Source organism: Paramisgurnus dabryanus, chromosome 10, assembly GCF_030506205.2.
Source record: "Paramisgurnus dabryanus chromosome 10, PD_genome_1.1, whole genome shotgun sequence".
Taxonomy (NCBI): Eukaryota; Metazoa; Chordata; class Actinopteri; order Cypriniformes; family Cobitidae; genus Paramisgurnus; species Paramisgurnus dabryanus.
The window spans coordinates 12838745-12859144 of NC_133346.1; the positions used below are offsets into that span (position 1 = coordinate 12838745).

Below are 20400 nucleotides of genomic sequence, written 5' to 3' on the forward strand. Positions count from 1 at the left end.
CTTCAAAGGACTCTAAATGATCCAAAACGAGGCATAAGGGTCTTATATAGAGAAACAATTTAAATTTTTTAACAAGAAAATAAAATGCACTTTTAAACCACAACTTCTCGTCTTCCACCGGCCATGTGACATGCCAGCGTGACCTCACGCAATACGTCATCGCGGAAAAAGGTCACGGATGACGTATGCGCCCCAGCGTTTACAAGTGTGGAGAAGAGGACCGTTTCGGCGTTGTTGTATGTTTCAATGATAATAATTAATGTCTTTGTGTCAGTTTATTGTTTAAAATGGTCTGCAAATGTGCGTTTCACATATGTAACATGTGACCTTTCGATGTGCTTACGTAATTATGTGATGTTGCGCTGGCACAATAGCGTGGAGGACGAGAATTTGTGGTTTAAAAGTATATATTTTTCTTGCCAAAAATGACAATCGTTTCACTAGATAAGACCCTTATGCCTTGTTTTGGATTGTTTAGAGTCCCTTGAAACTGCAATTTTAAACTGTATTGAAACTGTAAAGTGTTGGGGTCCAATAAAGTCTATTAAAATGAGAAAAATCCTGGAATGTTTTCCTCAAAAAACTTAATTTCTTCTGCAACAATTTGCAATATCTCTCATGGCCTACATACTACATACTCCTGTACTTGCATGCACAACCTACGCGTACGATGCATTACGATGTAAGCGCACTCTTCCGATCATGAAAATTGCGTCATGCGCACTGCACAAGGACATACTTTGGTCTTAAAGGAATATTCAATTTTCTTAAAAGAAAAATCCAGATAATTTACTCACCACCATGTCATCCAAAATGTTGATGTCTTTCTTTGTTCAGTCAAGAAGAAATTATGTTTTTTGAAGAAAACATTGCAGAATTTTTCTCATTTTAATGGACTTTAATAGACACCAACAATTAACACTTAACACTTAACAGTTTTTTCAACGGAGTTTCAAAGGACTCTAAACGATCCCAAACGAGGCATAAGGGTCTTATCTAGCAAAAACGATTGTCATTTTTGACAAGAAAAATAAAAAATATGCACTTTTAAACCACAACTTCTCGTCTAGATCCGGTCGTGATGCGCCAGCGTGACCCCACGCAATACATCATGACGTCAAGAGGTCACAGAGGATGAACGCGAAACTCTGCCCCAGTGTTTACAAGTGTGTTGAAAGAGGGCCATTCCTACGTTGTTGTTTGTCAACTGATACTAATTAATGTCTTTGTGTCAGTTTATTGTTTAAAATGGTCCGCAAATGTGCGTTTTATATATGTAACACGTGACCTCCCTATGTCACTACGCATTTACGTTAGGTCACGCTGGACCGGAGCTAGACGAAAAGTTGTGGTTTAAAAGAGCATAGTTTTTATTTTTCTTGTCAAAAATGACAATCGTTTCGCTAGATAAGACCCTTATGCCTCGTTTGGGATCGTTTAAAGTCCTTTGAAACTCAGTTGAAAAAAACTGTTAAGTGTTGAGTTAAGTATTAAATGTTGGGCTCTATTAAAGTCCATTAAATGAGAAAAATCCTGCAATGTTTTCCTCAAAAAACATAATTTCTTCTCGACTGAACAAAGAAAGACATCAACATTTTGGATGACATGGTGGGGAGTAAATTATGTGGATTTTTCTTTTAAGAAAATGGACTATTCCTTTAAGTGTGCGGTTTGTTGCGGTGTACTGGTTGTTTTCTAGGTGGTTGATGGTTTGTTCAAATCACTAACCTGATGTGTAAGCAAAAGAAACAGTGATTCATGCTTTACAAACCCAACTAACTAATTAAACTGGATTTTACTGATGTTGCTGAACTTGTTTAAATTCATTGGATGAAGCAGTAACAGACTCACTCTTTGAGACCTCACTAACCGTGAATGTCACTTCTTCTGATGTGATAAATGCCTCAGGGCCCGTGTTTTGAGGTTTCATTAGGTTGTAACTCTCAGTAGAGATCCGTCTCAGCACCTTGAGAGGAACAGCTTTATTCTGGCACAGATTATGTTTGCTTTATGAGCCTCCATCTGCCTCCTGATGCTAGAACACAGTGTTGGAAGCATTTGTAGAGGTGGCATCTAAGCATTTACATTAAAACTAGCTATGCATTGTGCTTCTGGCGCCCCATTGGCTCCTTTTAAAGCTTTAGGATGATTCTTTATCAGTGTATTAGTTTACAGTCTTTCTCTAGAGATTATCCTTTACTCAACACAGTAAGACCACTGTATACGTTAAGACTTCAGAAAGCCAGACTGTGTACATAATGTGATCATACTGTAGGTAAATCCTTTTACAGTCTTGGCTGGTGTGTTTTAGTAATGTTGTGTTGTTAAACAGAGGTCAAGCTAAGCCAGGCTGATGTTGGGATTAAGACACACTTTCACACAGAAAAACTCACTGCAAACTCACACAATGCAAGCTTTCACGTATATTCACACTAACCCAAAAACATGACAGGAAACTCACCTACTTCACACTTTCGTACGTACACACACAACGCAAATTACACGCACATATCGCACATACATTAACACTTTTTGCACACAGCAAACACTCACACATATTCTCACTTGTTCAAAGCTGTACAAATCTATATAAAAACAAATCAACACCCTCAGACTCGCTTAGCGATGTGTTCGCTTTCCTCACGTGTGTGTGTGTGTGTGTGCGTTTGTGTGACTAACTACGGTTTGCTGTGAATGTGGTGTGTTCTTGTTCTCTCGGGGTAGAGGCTTCACAAAGTGCACATTTAGCTTGTAAGTGTGCGGAGAACGAGAGGAATTCCACCTCCGGCGTTCATTGCGACCGTCTCAAAGGCATCTCTATTACAGGCGGACAGACGGCCCTTTTAAGAGCACACGCAGAAATGTACTAAAGCCCCCTGGAAATCTACTGTACACATCCGTACGGCAGCCCCACACAGGTGACTGAGCATAAACACACTGTGAATGGGGTTCTGTGGAGGAGATTGAACATGATATAGCAGATCTAATGCTTTGCAACTAAACTTTATATGTTCCTGCTCCAAATTCTAAACAGCTTATGTCAATAATTCTGAACTGGTGTGAGGGACATTGGATAGTGCTTGGGCCCGGTTGCATAAAGCACCATAAGTGTAATTTTCCCTTAAGTTCACCCTTTTGTTTCCCTTAAACTTAAGGGTGTTGCAAAAAAAACTTAATTTTTTTTCTGTTGTGTCTCCATGGCAACAATAGTATTTTATAAAGACAAACCTAGGTGGCTGTCGTGAAACACGTAACGATTATTCTTGCCTAAGAGAACCGTTAAAGGGATCATACTATATGCAACACCCTTAAATTATTCTCTTAGTTATTGGAAATTTACCCAGTGTTATACTGAAGGGAAAAACTTAAGGTGCTTTATGCAACCGGGCCTTGGCATCTAACAATTTACTACTCTAGTGTACTAAAGCTAAAAGTATAGTTCCGATTTTACGCATACACGAGGGTCCGCATCCGTATACTATTCTGATGACAAAATGTGCGTGTCGTGCACTTTATGCGCACCACTGGATTTTTGTAAACGAGCGTAGTTTTTACGTATATGTCGCACATGCATGTACAGGAAAATGTAGTATGTAGCACAGGAGATGCTTTGCATTTTGTCGCAAAGTGCATGCGTCGAAAGTCTGTGTATACATCAAATAAACTTTTCTTTGAAAGGCTGTGCGTTCGATCGTGCACGCATGTTTACATAAACGTAAAAAACAAACTATACTCATATTTTTGGTTTATATAATTATTATTATTAATTACATTAAATTTATAACAAAATAACAATTAATAACAAAATTATTATTGACATTGACAATAATAATAATTATAATAGTTATAAACATTATTATTATTTTTATTATTACTACTATTACTATTATTGTTATTATTATTATTATTAATGGGTGTAATTACTACATTTATACAGTACTGTGCAAAGTCTTAGGCCACCATCACCAGCTTTGTTATTTTAGCAAAGTTTTAATGTCCATCCATATTTATATATCGCTCTTTTTTTAAGAGACAAACAGAAAATAGAGGACATATATGTACACAAAATAAAAATAAAAATTTTTCAGAACTAAATGTCTTCTTCAGGCATTGTTCAGTATTTAGTGTGACCTCTCTTGGCACTAAACACATCTTGAGCTTTTTTGAGGAGACTGAAGTCCTGAAGTCATTCGATTAGAATTAGAAATTTGGATAAAATTTCATTTAAGTTTAAGAGATCCTGCACTTCCATGCTATTGCTCAAGTGGAAGAGGAGTTTACCCTAAATACTTGACACTTCAGCTTATACATTTATATATTATATTTTTAATACTACATACACATTTCCTGTATTTTCTGGTTGTATTCTAATAAAGAGACTGATAAATAATTATATATGATCACTATACAATTGCAAAACAACAAATTTTAAAAGTAGCATGGTGACCTTGCCATTTCCAACATTGTATAAAAATGTGCCATGCCTGACAACACCCATTTACCACTGTAAAATCACTGTAACACCCAGCCTCTTGTTTCTCATGGTTTTGTAAACTACAGCGTCTCACATGCTGCGATAATCATCCCTAATTAACACTGGAAAGATTTAAAAACTTTATTTGCATTTGCTCAGTAAATCAGCCCTTCCTAATAAACCACGATACGTCGTGTCACGTTGTCAGTCTGCACATCTGCGAGCGACGGCTTGTGTTGGCAGCACACTTGAGATAAGACAGTGATTAGCGTTCATCCTGATAGCGGCGTGTGTTAATCACCACAGAGATCTTGTATCTGTTGTGCATTTGTGGGCTCTGATACACCTCTCTTATCAGTAATTGTTTTAATTGCCATGTGCGGTTAATGAGATGCTGTCACAGATAAGAGCTGTGCAGATTGCGGGGAGAGCTGTGATTTGCTGCCGTCGTTGAGCGCCGGCCCACTTTGAAGGAGAGATAATGAAAGGCCACGGTTGCCACAAACATGGCGGGTGCTCTCGGGGGGAGGGGTCAGAGATGTGCATGAAATATTTAAATCCAGAGAGCTTCAAAGTAGATCCTTATCCACCACCTGACCTCAAACCTCACTTGCAGTGGCTTTTACTTCGATTTGTGGTTGAGATGGATGGTATGAGTAAAATCTTATCATAGTAACGGCATACATATACCAAGTTTATACCCACATTATAACCATGTGGTACGGCCTACTTTTGTTTATTTTTGTTGTTGGAAGAGCCTCATTTTTTATATTTTGAGGGCATATCATTAAAATGAATGTTGTGTAGTTAGCATAAACAACTCAAATTTACACCATCACACTGAACGAAAATAGGTGATTCTCGCGAAATTAGACTTGTGAGGTGTCATGAAACATTTTGATAAAAAAAGTAAATGCAAAGTAAGAGTATCAAAATAAGAAGCATACAGTTACAAACATCTCTTCATGTACTATTTTGCACATGATTTCAAATGACATCATACAAACCAGTTTTGTTGTTTTTTCACATTTAAGGGGAAAATTTTCATTACCGCAACGTGTCCATGACTGGATTTGGGTTCTTTGACATGGAAAATTTATAATTAAAAAATCTAAAAAATAAAAAGCTTCAGTGCATGTTATACTATAAACATTTACAGTAAAGAAACATGTGGTATTTGGTAGGCCTGTCGCGATAAACGATAAATCGATTAATCGCACGGTAAATAAAATGAGCTCGATCATTTTTTTAGGCCGCGATAATTCACATTTGCATGCTTGTTTGTTTTCCTTGTCTCTATCTCTCTACCAAAGAGACTGGATGACCGCTCCGTGCAACGAGTGACAAGGAGTGAACCCTCGTCAGTCATTTGTCAGTCGCATGATCTGTGTGGGGAGGGGGGACTCCTGGCGTAGCCTATCACAGTAGGAGTACTGAGGAGGATGAGCGCCGCGTGAGAAGTGTAGCAGGAGAAAACACTAGTTAAGACGAGAGTTGGAGAAAAAGATGGATTTACTAGAGGCTGTTTACACTTGTCATTAACATGCGTTTTTATCGATCGGATCACAATGTTTTACGTCTTTTCTGACTTTTCTGACACAAGGTGAACAGTGCTATTTTTAGCCTTTCATTGATAAACTAAAGCGGGTGATCTCCGCAGTTTCATTTTGCAAGCGTGTGAAAGTTGCGCGATCTTATTTCATCAATTGCGCTGAAAATTCAGAGAAAGCTCTAACATATACATGTAGAAAATACTGTGCAGCATGTTTACTTGCTAAACAAGCAGTGGACATAATATTAGTTTGCGTCCATATAAACTCATAATTACTCCCGCTGGCGTTCAAATGACAGCGGAGAGACTCGCCCACCGTCTCGACAGACCACCCCTCACAGTATTCAGCACAGAAGCGGTCGAAAGTGGACAAAAGAGACGGATTTAAATACCAGGTGTAAACGTGATATGTCTCTCTCGTCCACTTGTGATCTGATCAAAAACACATCTTAATACCAAGTGTAAACAGCCAAGTTTCAAAACCAAACGCTACAGCTGCAGTGTGGGAGTACTTTGGATTTAAACCTAATGACCGAGGTGAACCACTAAACCTGAACGAGCCGTTATGTCGCATTTGTGGTAAAAACGTAGCACTTAAAAATGGCAACACGACAAACATGCATATGCACCTAAAACGCAATCATCCTGTTATTTTGTTCATTTCTTGTGGATATTTAAAATGTCTTCCAGTTCCAGTATTACTTATTGTTTAGAAATAAAAGTTTATAGATCTTTGAAAAGGTGTATCTGCATTATTATAATGGTCCCGGAGCATCAATGTTATCGTCTATCGCGATAAATTCTGAGGCAATTTATCGTCTAGCAAAATTTGTTATCGTGACAGGCCTAGTATTTGGTGATCATTGGTAAATGTAGAGACAAAAATAAGGAATATGTCCAAGAAAAATGTTCTCATCCTCCACAACAATTTTCAATCATAGTTTAAGCCCTTAAAGGGACACCATGAAACTTTTTGGCCACTAGGGGGTGCTAGACATGTATTTTTCACTTCTAGCGCCCCTAGAGCCCACAAGCGCCGCAGCACTGTCGCAAAGGAAAGGAACTGGCCAACCTTAAAACTAAACTAAAAACTAAACATTTAAAACGCTAAACGATCAACATTTTGAGACAACAGTGAGAAACGCAGTCATGTTACAACTTTCTGATGAGGAATTCGTCGTGGCAGAAGCCATGTCTCAATCTGAAGGTTGCAGCCTCCAGATGTCGTATTTCTAAGCTGTATATGTCATCAAGACTGTCTTATTTCACAATATTAACAATTACAAAGTTGACTATTATACTTAGTTAATCGTAAATTGTTGCAGTATGCTTATGACTTGCGAATGTAATGCTCAGTTTACCTTAATAAACCAGGATTGATGACGTATGCAGCCTGCATATTTGACCTCCGGAGGCTGCAGCCTTCCAATTCAGAAACGACCAGAAGTATTTCCTTGCCTTTTCCCAAACAAACATTGTTGCATCGTCTCTCTCTCCCCCTCGCCATCAGGATTTTCCGCAATGGCGCTCGTTTTTCCTCTCTTTTGTGTGAAAATTGTCGCTCCAAATCCAAGTAAACCGATGTGGTCCAGGCAGACCTAAAGGCTGCCGCTTTGTAATACGTCACGCGAGTATCAGCGGAACGTAGCAAATGAGGAAGAGAGAAGAGAGAAACGCTCGGATCTGATTGGTGAATGAATAGGGTTTGGTTTTACACTGTGTGAGTTTGAGCAAGTTTGACTGCTATTGCATCCTGGATTGTAATGTAAATATCATAGACACAGTAAAAGAAAGGAAAATACGCGAACACCGCATGTGAATACAGGGCACTATATGCAAGATAATCGCTGTCATTTATAAAGAACATCGCATTTATGTATGAATCAAGAGTTTATATAAAAAAATTGCCTTAAAGGGGAATCGAACCCGGGTCGCCCGTGTCATAGGTCTGTGGCTCTAAATACTGTGCCATAGAGTCACATAATAGAAGCTGCTCTCTACATTCCTTAAGTAAGCCTCCAGCAAAATTCACGTTAAAAACAAATTGTGTGGAGGAAGTGACGTATGCCGTAAAGCAGTCGAATTTTGTAGTTTTTTTTGTGCTCTGGTTACTACCAGAAACCCTAAGGTTTAAAATACGAGTAAAAGTGATACAGACCCCGTCAGGCTATGGTAGACATGTCATTCAACCTATTTAAAGTCGATGTACTATCACAAGGGTCTTGAAAATTTATTATGAAGGTTGAAAAATTACATGGTGTCACTTTAAGGAACTAACATTTTCAAAAAACATTGTTGGAAGGGACATAATTGACTGTGACACTCAACATGGCTACCAGGTAAGCAGTTCTTATTTTTTCTCTCCAGATAAAAATTGAAATTCTGTTTGTCATAGTACCTAGACAACTTTTTAGTTCTCATTACCGAAACATGAGTTTGTAAATGTATATATTCAATGTAATATCATGTTGCGGTAATGATAATTTTTTATAATGATAATCTAAAAAATGTAAATAATTTTATAGGAAATATGTTTTAAATCCTCTAAAAATAATGGTTATAGTAAGTTCAGACCTTAATCTTATATGTGCAAAAAAATTGGCTTCAAGTTTTTTTTATTCTGATGCTGGACACTGGATTTTGTGAGAATCACCCAAATGCTCCCGTATTCAACTAAGCGTCTGAACTAAAAGTGCCTATTGCAAAGTTTGACAATTTTTTAATAAATACATGACGTATTCACTACTCAGTGAAAGCTATTTTAAAGGCCACCTTCAAGGTCCTAAATGTAAAAAAATAGATGAAAAATTGGCAAAAATAAATTAACCAAAAAAGTGGTCATTTATATTATAGAAAAGCAAAATCTGCCCCAGTTGACACTATTAATACCAATGCACAATAAATACAGTCATACCACCCACTTTACTGCATTCTGTACACACATTCATGTGTCAACCAAAGGGTTAATTCCAGACTTCCGAAGCCATCATTCCCTTTTTGTTCAATCTCCATCATCATCGCTCGCATTCGTTCCGCCGTGTTCCTGTTACCTGCAGGAACTCCTTTCTCTTCCCGTCTCGCTCGCTTTTGAGATTTGACATGTTAAAGCTTTCTGTCACACACCTTCTCGCCATCTCTCCGTCTATGTGCCCCCCAGCAGGGCAGCAGCCACAGAAAGAACAAGGACCTTATTTAGCTCCGCTCTCCCTGTGAAACGCAATTAGAAACCCCTCCAGGGCCATGGAGCAAGATGCAGTTAGAGAGAGAGAGAGGGAGGGAGGGAGGGAGGGAGAGAGAGAGACCTCCCTCGCTGCCTGTCAGCCTGCTGGCGTTTGAAGTCTGAGGACATCTCTGATCCCCAGAGAGTTGGTCGTCAGACTCCCACTTTGTAGCATTTCAGCCCTATATGAAGCCTGGAGTGAATTGGCTGGGGCGGTAAAGGGGAGGGGCCGAGCTGTCTGTCTGCATGCTGCGGCTGACAGAGAGGTCTTGACAGGGCGTTCCAGAGTCCTGGCCCTCACTCACCCCCACTCCGCCCGTGTGTGTTTTCTGAAGCCATCTAGAGCTCCGCGGGTACCAGGGATCCATGGCAGGTCAGACAGATTTTAATGCGCAGTTTCCCTGCTACTTCCTTTGCGTTTTCCTGCTGTGATTTCTTTATGGAAGTCACAGCAGGCTGTTTTTTCTGGCTCCCTCTGTGTATGCCTGTCTATCTGTCTATATTAATCCATTTATTCTCTGTGTAACGCTTGTGTATTTTGGACAGACATCATCACTTCAAAACAAAACGTATTCACTTCTCACTAAAAGTAATCTTGGCGGGACTTCAAGGTTATAATTGCTGACAAAAAACAGATGCAACATTGGCAAAAAAAATAAATAGGTGATCCAAAATGACTTGCAATGCATTCAATGCACTTTTTATCAGTATTTGTGTCCCCTGGCAATCGAATTTACAACCTTTGTGTTGCCAGCATACTGTTCTACCAATTAAGCTACAGGAACGCATAACCACAAACCATGTTTAACTTCTCTTATTACATCTGAAATCGATGACATCATGATAAAAAACTACCTGCAGTGAAATGGTAAATAAATGCTTTGCTATTCTTAAATCTTTATCCCCCAATGAAGCATTATAACACAAACAAACAGTGTTTTTACTAAGCTCTAAGCAATTACAAAATTACACCTTTATGATACCAAATTTTACCTTTTGGTTTTATATGCACTCTGTCGTTTAACATTATAGCACAGAGCACAATATGACATCATAATGTTCTCATAAAAGCGTGTTTGTTTTGTGTGCATTCATGCGCTTTATTACTTCCAAGCTATATATAACCTAATTATATCCATATGGCACGGGTTCATTGGAATGAATGAATGTCGGAATCGCTTCAGCGCATTATTTTCTTTGCGTTCATGCGTGCACATGTTTTTGTGCTGGTTTTACGGTTCTTTTGTGTGACTGCAGCGCTCGGAATGACTGACTGCTCTGAAATGACTCCTGGCACAGTGACCTGCGCTCTCACTCATGCCTGTAATTTGGACCAAAAGGGCCCTCTGCTTTTCCTCTTTTCCTTCCCACTAAAGAAATGTCGAGCGGACGACAGACGAAAACATATTAAGGGCGTAACCAGAGCGTTTGAGGGATAAAGCAATTTTCCTGTCAAGTCTGTTTTTAAAGCGAGAGAGGGAGGTGGAGGGACTAGACCTGGGCCTGGGCTTATCAGCCAACTGGCTCGACTCGGCCCCCGGTGTCATTATGGGCTTCCAGATGGAGATAATGTCTAACATTGTGCCTTGCATACCATTTGCCTGCTCTAAAGCGCCTTTTTACTGAGGGATAGATAGTATCTAGATAAACTGATAATACTTCAGTTACACACATTCACTCTCTCTTTATCCGCTGGGTAAGCTGAGTGCCCGTGTTTCCTGGACCTGCGAGAAATAATACGATGTGAGGTTCATATCACAAAGCATGGAAGCCGAAGATAATTTCGACTGAATGGATGGCTTGCTTTTAAAATTCCTAATGTTGTGGTGTATCTGATAAAGGTCTCCCACTTTATAATTTTTAATTGTAACCAATTTCCTACCTTATTGTACCTAACTTTCTTCTGTTTGTGTCCCGATATAAGTATGTATTTAATCATATCCTTATAGGTGCCAAAAAATGCATTGATACAATATGTTTCATTGTTCTATGATGTCATATGTGGCTTTATTAAATGCCAAAATTATCCAGAAACGGTTTTACATGTCCTTTTACAACCGTAGGATTATTTCCTAGAATGAAATGATTCATTATTGCCTTCTTTCAAAGGGTCATGAATAATAATGTTGAACTCTGCTCTGATTGGTTGTTTATCAGAGCTGCTCATTTCAGTAGCTCTGTGTGTGTGCAAACAGACCTTATGCTTTAGCCTGTATCAGATGAAGATACAGAATTTGAGGAATAATCAATTATTCGGAGATTGTTAATGACATTTCTGAGTGGTAGGTTTGTGTTTTTTCAGTATGGCCCTGCAAAACATAATTAACGTCAATAGTAAAACTTTGGCCTAAATGCTAGCATATAGCACTAACTTTGTTTTTAGCATAGCAACAACATTGTAATTAATTGTGTAATTTAATATTGGGGGCGTACATCTTGACTGTAATGTCACAATTGGTGTTATGTTGTGATTGGCCTGTTTTCCAGAAGTCTTTTGCATGCACAAGGTTTACATTAGAAAGAGTAAACAATGATGCTCACAATGTCATTACCATGTACAGAACTCTTATTATTCATCTATGCCTAGGTAAATATAGTTTTCTATTCTACAGCACCTTTAAATTATCATATTCGAATACAAGAGTTCTCTTGTATTTACATGCATGAATTTGTTTTACATGTCACTCGTGTGTTGCGGCAGGCTGTGTATATCTTGCCCCAGCTTTTACGTGCTGTATGAATGACAGATTAATATATGTATGGTAGGGAATCTGAGGGAGGAAGAGAGAGTGGCTGTCAACGTTCTGTGTTTTGGGAGGACGGAGATTAGAGGAGCTGTCATAGGCTGGGTTGAGCGGTCTCACATAGATACAGACTCAGCAGTGAAAAGTGTTGTAATCCTGCCTGAAAACAAGGTGAAAGATTATCTGGAGTTTTGCATTTGGGGTGTGCAGTGGGTTCACCTGTTTTGTGGAATGTAAATCAATTCTGTTTTTTGCCACTTTGGATAAAAACTTCTGTCAGAACAAGGGTGAAACAAATGTAATACTTCACATCTATTTGACTGCCAATCTGAATGTGAAGGAAACATGACCTCATTTATGTCTATATTGTTTACATGTACATGTGGGTGATTCTCGCGAAATTAGACTTATGAGGTGTCATGAAACATTTTGATAAAAAAGTAAATGCAAAGTAAGAGTATCAAAATAAGAAGCATACAGTTACAAACATTTCTTAATGTACTATTATGTACATGATTTCAAATGACATCATACAAACCAATTTTTTTCCACATTTAAGGGGGGAATTTTCATTACCTCAACATGTCCATGTTTTTTGACATGGAAATATTTATAATTAAAAAATCTAAAAATAAAAAGCTTCAGTGCATGTTATATTATAAACATTTACAGTAAAGAAACGTGTGGCATTTGCTAATCATTGGTAAATGTAGAGGCAATAATAAGGAATATAAATGTGTCCAAGACCAATTTTCTCATCCTCCACAACAATTTTCAATCATTGTTTAAGCCCTTAAGGAACTTACATTTTCCACAAAAAAAAAATTGTTGGAAGGGACATAATTGACTGTGACACTCAAGATGGCTAGCAGATAAGCAGTTCTTATTTTTTCCTGCAGATTAAAGTTTAAATTTTGTTTGTCATAGTACCTAGACAACTTTTTAGTTCTTATTACCGCAACATGAGTTTGTAAATGCATATATTTAATGTAATATCATGTTGCGGTAATGATAAATTTTTATAATGATAATCTAAATAATTTTAATAATTTTAAAAGAAATATGTTTTAAATCCTCTAAAAATAATGGTTATGTAGGTTCAGACCTTAATCTTTATGTGCAAAAAAATTGGCTTCAAGGGCTTTTAAAAATCTGATGCTGGACACCTTCTAAATCTGCATTTCGTGAGAATCACCCATTTATGCATTTGTCAGATACATTCAACCTATGCATTTTTATCAGTATGTGCATTCATGGGATCGAACCCACAACCTTTACATTGCTAAAACAATGCTCAACCAGTTGAGCTACAGAAACAACCCCGGTTACAGCCTTGTGCACTAAAAGCCATACGTCATGGCTTGAAAATACAAACTAAAGTCTTTCCATGGCACTCTTTATATGCTTAACAAAAAGTGTTGATGTATTAGTAAAAAACACACACACATACGCTGTCCCTTTAATTCCTCCCAGGCAGATCACTGTAAAGGCCTGTGCTTAGCAGATTGCAGACAGGAGCCGCGGATGGAACACGAGGAGCCTTATCGCTCCGAAATTCTGTTTGTGGAAAAGAACAGAAGAAAGCAGATCGCTCTCCATCTCTTTTGTCTCACAAAAATCCTCTCCCCTCCTTTGCGCAGGCATTGTTGATCTGGTGTTTTACATGGCACTAATACCATCCTGGAGGGCTTCCCAGACGAGCTGGTCAATGTTCCCTACTGACCGGCAAAGTGTTGAGTGTCACTAGAAATGGACCTCTTTTTGAGTGTCTCTCTCACTCAAAGGCCCTCGCTGAAAGGAACACAGAGGATACAAGAGAGAAGATTACAGACAAGGGCCAGTCAGAGCTACCCTATTTAACACATTATATCCAGTCCCCTCAGGTTACACTTATGCATGGTAATATTTTAAAAGAGAGTGAGATAGAGAGAATGAGAGATTGCTTCTGTAATAGCCACAGAGACCATAACAGAGCACCGATCTCCTGTGATTGCAATCTAGCACAGTTCCTGTAAAATTAAACCCTGCGTTTTGAGTGCGAAAGAAAGCAGGGAAGAGATGGAAAGCGAGGGGTGGGATAAAGGGGAAAGGCAAAATACGGCTCTGGGTACTTTGAAGCCAATGAAAGAAAAAAGGAATAAAATATGACAAAACGACAGCAGAAAGGGCTTACGGTGTATAGGTGGAATTTTGCAGGCACAGACTGCAATTACTGGCATACATAGCTTAACTCCAGATATTAATGCTTGATCTCCTATTCCACTTTTCTGGCAAGCTTCACCAAGTGCTTTTCCATACCCCACTGCCACTTCAAATTAGTTTCTTGGCAGCACGACGACATGTTCTCTTGCTGCTTTTCCTTCCATTTCTTATTCTCTCCCTCTCTGCTTTCTGTAGTCTGTCAGCGTTTCATTTGAATTAAAAATAATCTGCGCTGAGAGATCCGGACGTTGATTGTGGAGCGGAGAGCAGTAATCACAGGCTTGGGGTTTCGCTCAAATCTGATGATAGGCATTTAGGAAAGCGAGCTCTGATTTGGGGGACGAAGACCGCTTCGGTGCGTCCGATCCAAACCCCGACATGCTCCATATATGCAATCATAATGTAATCATATCCATTTAATCAAATATAGATGAAAAACGCTGCAAGTTCTTTTTTATGGCCAATCCAATTTTGCCGTCATGCTCAAACAAAAATATACTATGCGGTTTAGCAAAAATGAAGGGTAGAATATATTACATAGTCTAAATTGAAAGGAATGAGATGATACATACAGTAGGCTTGTGTTAATTGTGGTTACACAACTATACTTAAAGTACTTTCATAAAGTCATTCGTTGTGTAACTATCCTTAACTGCACTTTGTAACGTTAATTACCAATGACGGTTCCTTGAGACACAGTGGGTGTTTAATAGTGACCCTGCTGACCACATGATCCTGCTGGGATCTGGAGCAACATTGAACCTCTCCTGCACTCAGATCTCTCAGAGCTGCCTCTGGGTAGTTACAACTTTAGGCTTGTTGTGTATGTAAGAAAAAGTGTTTCGAAAGGCAACGCAATAATTGACAATTGGCCGTTGAATTATTCGAAAAAATGCACACCCAATGTGGTTATTTTCAAATAATTCTAAGGACCAGCGTCAATTATTCTGCATATACCACAGTAACCACAGACATTGCTCTGGTGGTTAAAGGGATAGTTCGGCCAAAAATGATATTAAACCCATGATTTACTCACCCCCAGCTGTCCGAGTTGCATATGTCCATCGTTTTTCAGACAAACACATTTTCAGATATTTTAGAAAATGTTTTAGATCTTTCAGTTTATTAAATGGGAAGTTACGGGGTCCACGACCTTCAAGTCCAAAAAAAGTGCATCCATCCTTCACAAATTAAATCCAAACGGCTCCAGGATGATAAACAAAGGTCTTCTGAGGGTAATTCGCGACGTGTTGTTGTAGAAATATCCATATTTAAAACTTTATTAACGAAAATAAATAACTTCCGGTACGCCGCCATCTTAGACTCCTCTGTATTCAGGAGTGAGTATTAGCGTAGTGTACGCACTTTTCTTAGTGACGTATGACAAATATGTAAGTTGCGTAAAGCTCTGATCTTGAATGCGGACGCGACTAAGATGGTGGCGCTACCGGAAGGTAGTTATTTTCGTTAATAAAGTTTTAAATATGGATATTTCTACAACAACACGGTGCGGATTACCCTCAGAAGACCTTTGTTTATCATCCTGGAGCCGTTTGGATTTATTTTGTGAAGGATGGACGCACTTTTTTGGACTTGAAGGTCGTGGACCCCGTAATTCCCATTTAATTAACTGAAAGATCTAAAACATTTTCTAAAATATCCGAAAATGTGTTTGTCTGAAAAACGATGGACATATGCAACTCGGACAGCTTGGGGGTGAGTAAATCATGGGTTTAATATCATTTTTGGCCGAACTATCCCTTTAAGACATTTGAAAGGTCAGGTGTGCGTTTATCGAAAAATAATGCATTCCTGTGGAACATTTCTCAACAAATCAGAATAAAGCATTCAACAGCCCCGTGGTATAATAGTTTTCTCTTACAAAAGTATAATTAAGCTTCATAAGACAGATAATAACCCACTGGAGTCAGTTGGATCACTGTAACTCTTTCCCCGCCATAGAGAATGCTTCCCTGCCAATGACGAGTTTTTCCGGCAATCCGTATTTTCGCTATTATCCCCCAGGTTGCGCTAATACCCAACTTATTAAACCGGGAAGTATTTCCTTAGCGCAAACCATTCAAACTCTGTGTATGTTTTGAAGATCGCTCGGAATCTGGTCAAAAGTCCTTAACGAAAATGGAATTATCTCAGCTTTTTGCTCAAAATTTTGTATTTTTGAAGAAACTTACCCGTATTTGAGAGGTGATAAAAGGAGAACAAATGAAGGTAGGATGAAAAGTTTTTTTTTTTAAAGCAGGAGGTCTGTTCTTTCATTTGATATATTTATATATTTAAAGAAGAACATTTTCTGGAAGGCATTAAACTTTTGTGAAAATCATTAAAAATGCTGGCGCTAGCTGACAACTTTTTTTAAAAGCACTGGTGGGGAAAGAATACTTAAGAATACTAGCATACTAAACAGTCCCTTCACAAAAACGATATTATGCGATTGCATGATTCAATGCATAATCAGCCAAAGTCTGCATATTTATGCGGGGGCCGCATTTTTTTAAAACGCCGCACTTTCACCGCATAAATTGTAGATTTCTCCTCGCAAAATATGATTTCATAATCCCTGCATTTTCGTAGCAAAAAGTCATATATATCTTAGCAGAAAGTTGAAAAATGGTGCATTTACTTAACACATGCGCAGCCATTAATGAAAAGCTGCAAACAGTTTTTGCAAGTTCACACAGTTTTTGCAAGTTCAAGCAATTTCGGCAAGTTCCCACAGTTTCATTGCATAAAATTGCATAAATATCCTAAACATATTCCATCGCATTTTTTAAGAAAACGTGCCACAAGATCAAAGATTTTTGCCCGCAACAATCACAAAAAAACTTCACGTTATTCTGGAAGGACTGACTAAAGTACTTACCAAAAAAACTGTAGTATACTGTATTATTTCACAGTACTTTTATTACACTGTATTATTGTATAATTACTATATTATACACTAGTAAACTGTAGTTTACCATATTAAGGTTCAAAACACCATAGTATCTAAGATACCATTGTGTTTTATGTGGGCATGTATGCGCTTTTTGTAGCTTCATCTAGTTGGATGGCATGATGGTGAAACCATTTTTATTGTATAAGGTGTTTACAGAGGATAAAGCTGGAAAAATGCCACATACACAGTATATAATACTCAGTAATATTTAACCAAGTTAGTTGTTTGGAGCCAAATGTTGGAAATTAAGCGTGGTCTTGTATTGATAGAGCATTTTTATCCTTTTCCTGGCTCAGGAGAAAAGGAGTGAAAGATATAAAGAAGCAAAGATGAACATGCAGCAATAGGATAAGTCATTATCTTATTCTTTTGAGGGCAGTGAAGGTCAAAGGTCACTGCAATGGAAGTTCCTTGCTAATCCATTGACCTGCAATGGAGAGGGTTTATACTGGTTTGTTAAGCCACAGGACCCCAAATCAGTCAGATTAAGGAGATTTTCTAGGAATGTCCGGCATTATCTGAAGATTGCTTGCTTGTTTGGGTTTGAGTGTCCGTGGGATGAAGTTAGTGGAATTAGATCCTCAGGCTTTTCATCAGACCCTGGGGGAAGGAGGTTAATGTTACACCATGGTTTGGAAACACAATTAGGATCAGTCTTAGCGTATAATCGCAGCAGACGTGGCTGATCAGTTTAGTCTGTGTTAATTCTCTTTCCCAGTGTTGAATATCTTTCCACATTAGTCTTACAGCATGCACGCAAATTTAGCACTGCAGTGGAGCCATGTGCAGTTCTTACTTTATCTCATTTTCTAATATGATCAACACTACACTTCCTAAACTCCAGTACTGAGGAAATGTTTACAAAATGAAGTCAAGCTCTTTGCCAAACCAATTATGCAGTGTCTCGCACCATGCTGAAAGCTGCTGTTCAGGAAGTCTTCGAGGCTATGGATCGGCAGGAGTTATTCTAACCCCTGCTCCGATGGTGGAGAGGTGAAGCCATCCTGGCATGAAGGGAGGGAACTAGAGAGGTGTGTGCTGCTCCACATGAAGAGAGGCTCTGTATTACTCGCCTTCACAGTACCCTACTGGGAAATTCATTAACAGCTGACATCATGTCCAGAGAGTGAAAGAATATCATTCAGCTCTCTCCTCCACTATCTCTCTCGCTCCTGGTCCCCTCATCTCCTGTTTGCACACTTTTAAGACTCCACTGCCAATAGCTCTCATTGAGCACCATTCACACAAACACTCCCATATACACTGTTTGTCTGAGAAGGCTGGACTGGGGAAACGGCCCAGACGATGAGCGAAGGAAGCATGCTTTGTGAGAGTGTGTGTAAGAGAGAGAGCACACAATCATACCAATAAAGTGCCTTTAAATTGAAATTGAATTGAATTGAGAGTCGGACAGACAGACACATATACGCACACACAAAGAGAGAGAGAGAGAGAGAGAGAGAGAGAGAGAGAGAGAGAGAGAGAGAGAGAGAGACAAGGGTGGGAGCTGAATGAAGTCAGGTTAAAATCAGGAAGTGGGAGGACCCGGTCGCGAGGGGAGATCGCACGAGACGTGCAGTTAGGTGAATGAGAGAGTTTGTGCGCGCTGCGGAGCGCGCTGATACAGGCAGCACTTGCGCGACAGTGCACAGGGAGCCAGCGAGAGGACACAATCCTGAACCACATCGAGGAAAGGACGCGACGTTTTTAGTGCTTTTACTCCACCCATTCTGGCTTTAGGAGGAAAATACTGTACGCTTTGTTGGATTTTCTAGCACGGCTCGAGCGTCTGGCGAATAGCGCACGGGAGGGAGGCTCGCGCGGATGGTTTGTCGTCGAGCGCGCTCCTGACACAAAAGCGTCCGTTAAGCGACGGCTCGCGAGGATTTTACGCGGCCGTACAAAGGGCAATTTTTGAAGGATTTCTGCACTTCTCCACGCTTTTGATACGAGACACATGGCTGCTTTTGTCCGAGAGCCTCTCTCGCTTTGAGCTCGCTTTTCTTTCGGTGGATGTTTTCTTCTTCCCTGGGAAAGGCTGTTTTATTTTGCATGGCTGTCATCCGTTTAATGGGAATGAGAGGAATTCGCCCGTTTGTGGATTACATTGTTTGACAAGCAGAATGTGAAGCGGAGCCGTGTTTACCAAAACACCAAAAGTGATTTCTTGACTTGTGTTTTCCTCAGTGCCAATCTCGCCACATCAAAAGGTATAACGTTACGCACGTATCCCATCACAAACAAAAATCAGGACTGTTTTTAGTCGATATTTTGTTAATAAACACTATGGCACTCGACGTTGTAAGGGATATATGAGTCATTTCTTGGGATTGCTCGATGGCTTTTGTCTATTGGAATAGGCTATTGGAGCGCTGGTTTCTTGTCATTAGGGGATTTCTTATGATTGTGGAAAATTGTAGTTGATATCTCTGCATTAGATGTTGCCAGATGTTTCTCGGTTGTGGTTTGGGCTAAATAAAGCGGTGGAAAAGAAAATATCGAGATTACATGTGTGATTTAATAGCTTACCTATTACCATATAATATATTACAATAAAAAACAAAAACAATTTTTATTATTAGATTGTTATTCCTTTTAATCCTATTCATTGTATAAATTACATTATTTCTATATTTTTACATGCATGCAGGTGTGTAGGCTACTTGAAGCTAAGAATGGCTTGAAAGGTATCTAAAATAGGCAAATATTTCAGAGGTTTGTCGTATCTTGTCAGCACAATTTCTTTTGCCTCGAGCTGAATATGGCTAGTGTTGTTAAACAGGTCCACAAAACAATATTTCCTCGAATTTCTGTTTTATAGGCTATGCGCTATTTAAAAACGTACAGAATGGAGAATGTCCCATTACAAGTGACCTCCCCCATTCGCTTTACGTATCTTTACCGTGTTTGTTAACCATTATACAATTATTAATAACAAGTGAGTTTAACCATAAACAGCTCGTGTGTTACATTGATTGAAGAGTCAGGTTAGATTATAATGGTAGATTATAATGGTTCTTTGTTGCTGTTTAGCCAATTGAATTAACCAATGCCCCTTTGACACCACATTGTCACTTAAATAGGCTTTTATTACCTAAATGCTGTGTAATTTGCAACGTTGGATGTTTGCACAATAACGTAGCGATGTTAATGCATTCAACCCGCTGTCAAGTGCTGCGCGTCGGTTTTACGCATGGAGCCACAGTGCCACCCAGTGGCCAGTGTGAGAAGCGAAGGCATTTCAATGCTCTC

General features: G+C 39.1%; 1 protein-coding gene across 7 annotated transcripts in view; it reads left to right on the plus strand.

Moving 5' to 3' along the window:
- Positions 1 to 20400, plus strand: part of auts2a (activator of transcription and developmental regulator AUTS2 a) — a 411500-nt gene that overhangs the window by 359579 nt on the left and 31521 nt on the right. The gene's annotated exons all lie outside the window — the stretch shown is intronic.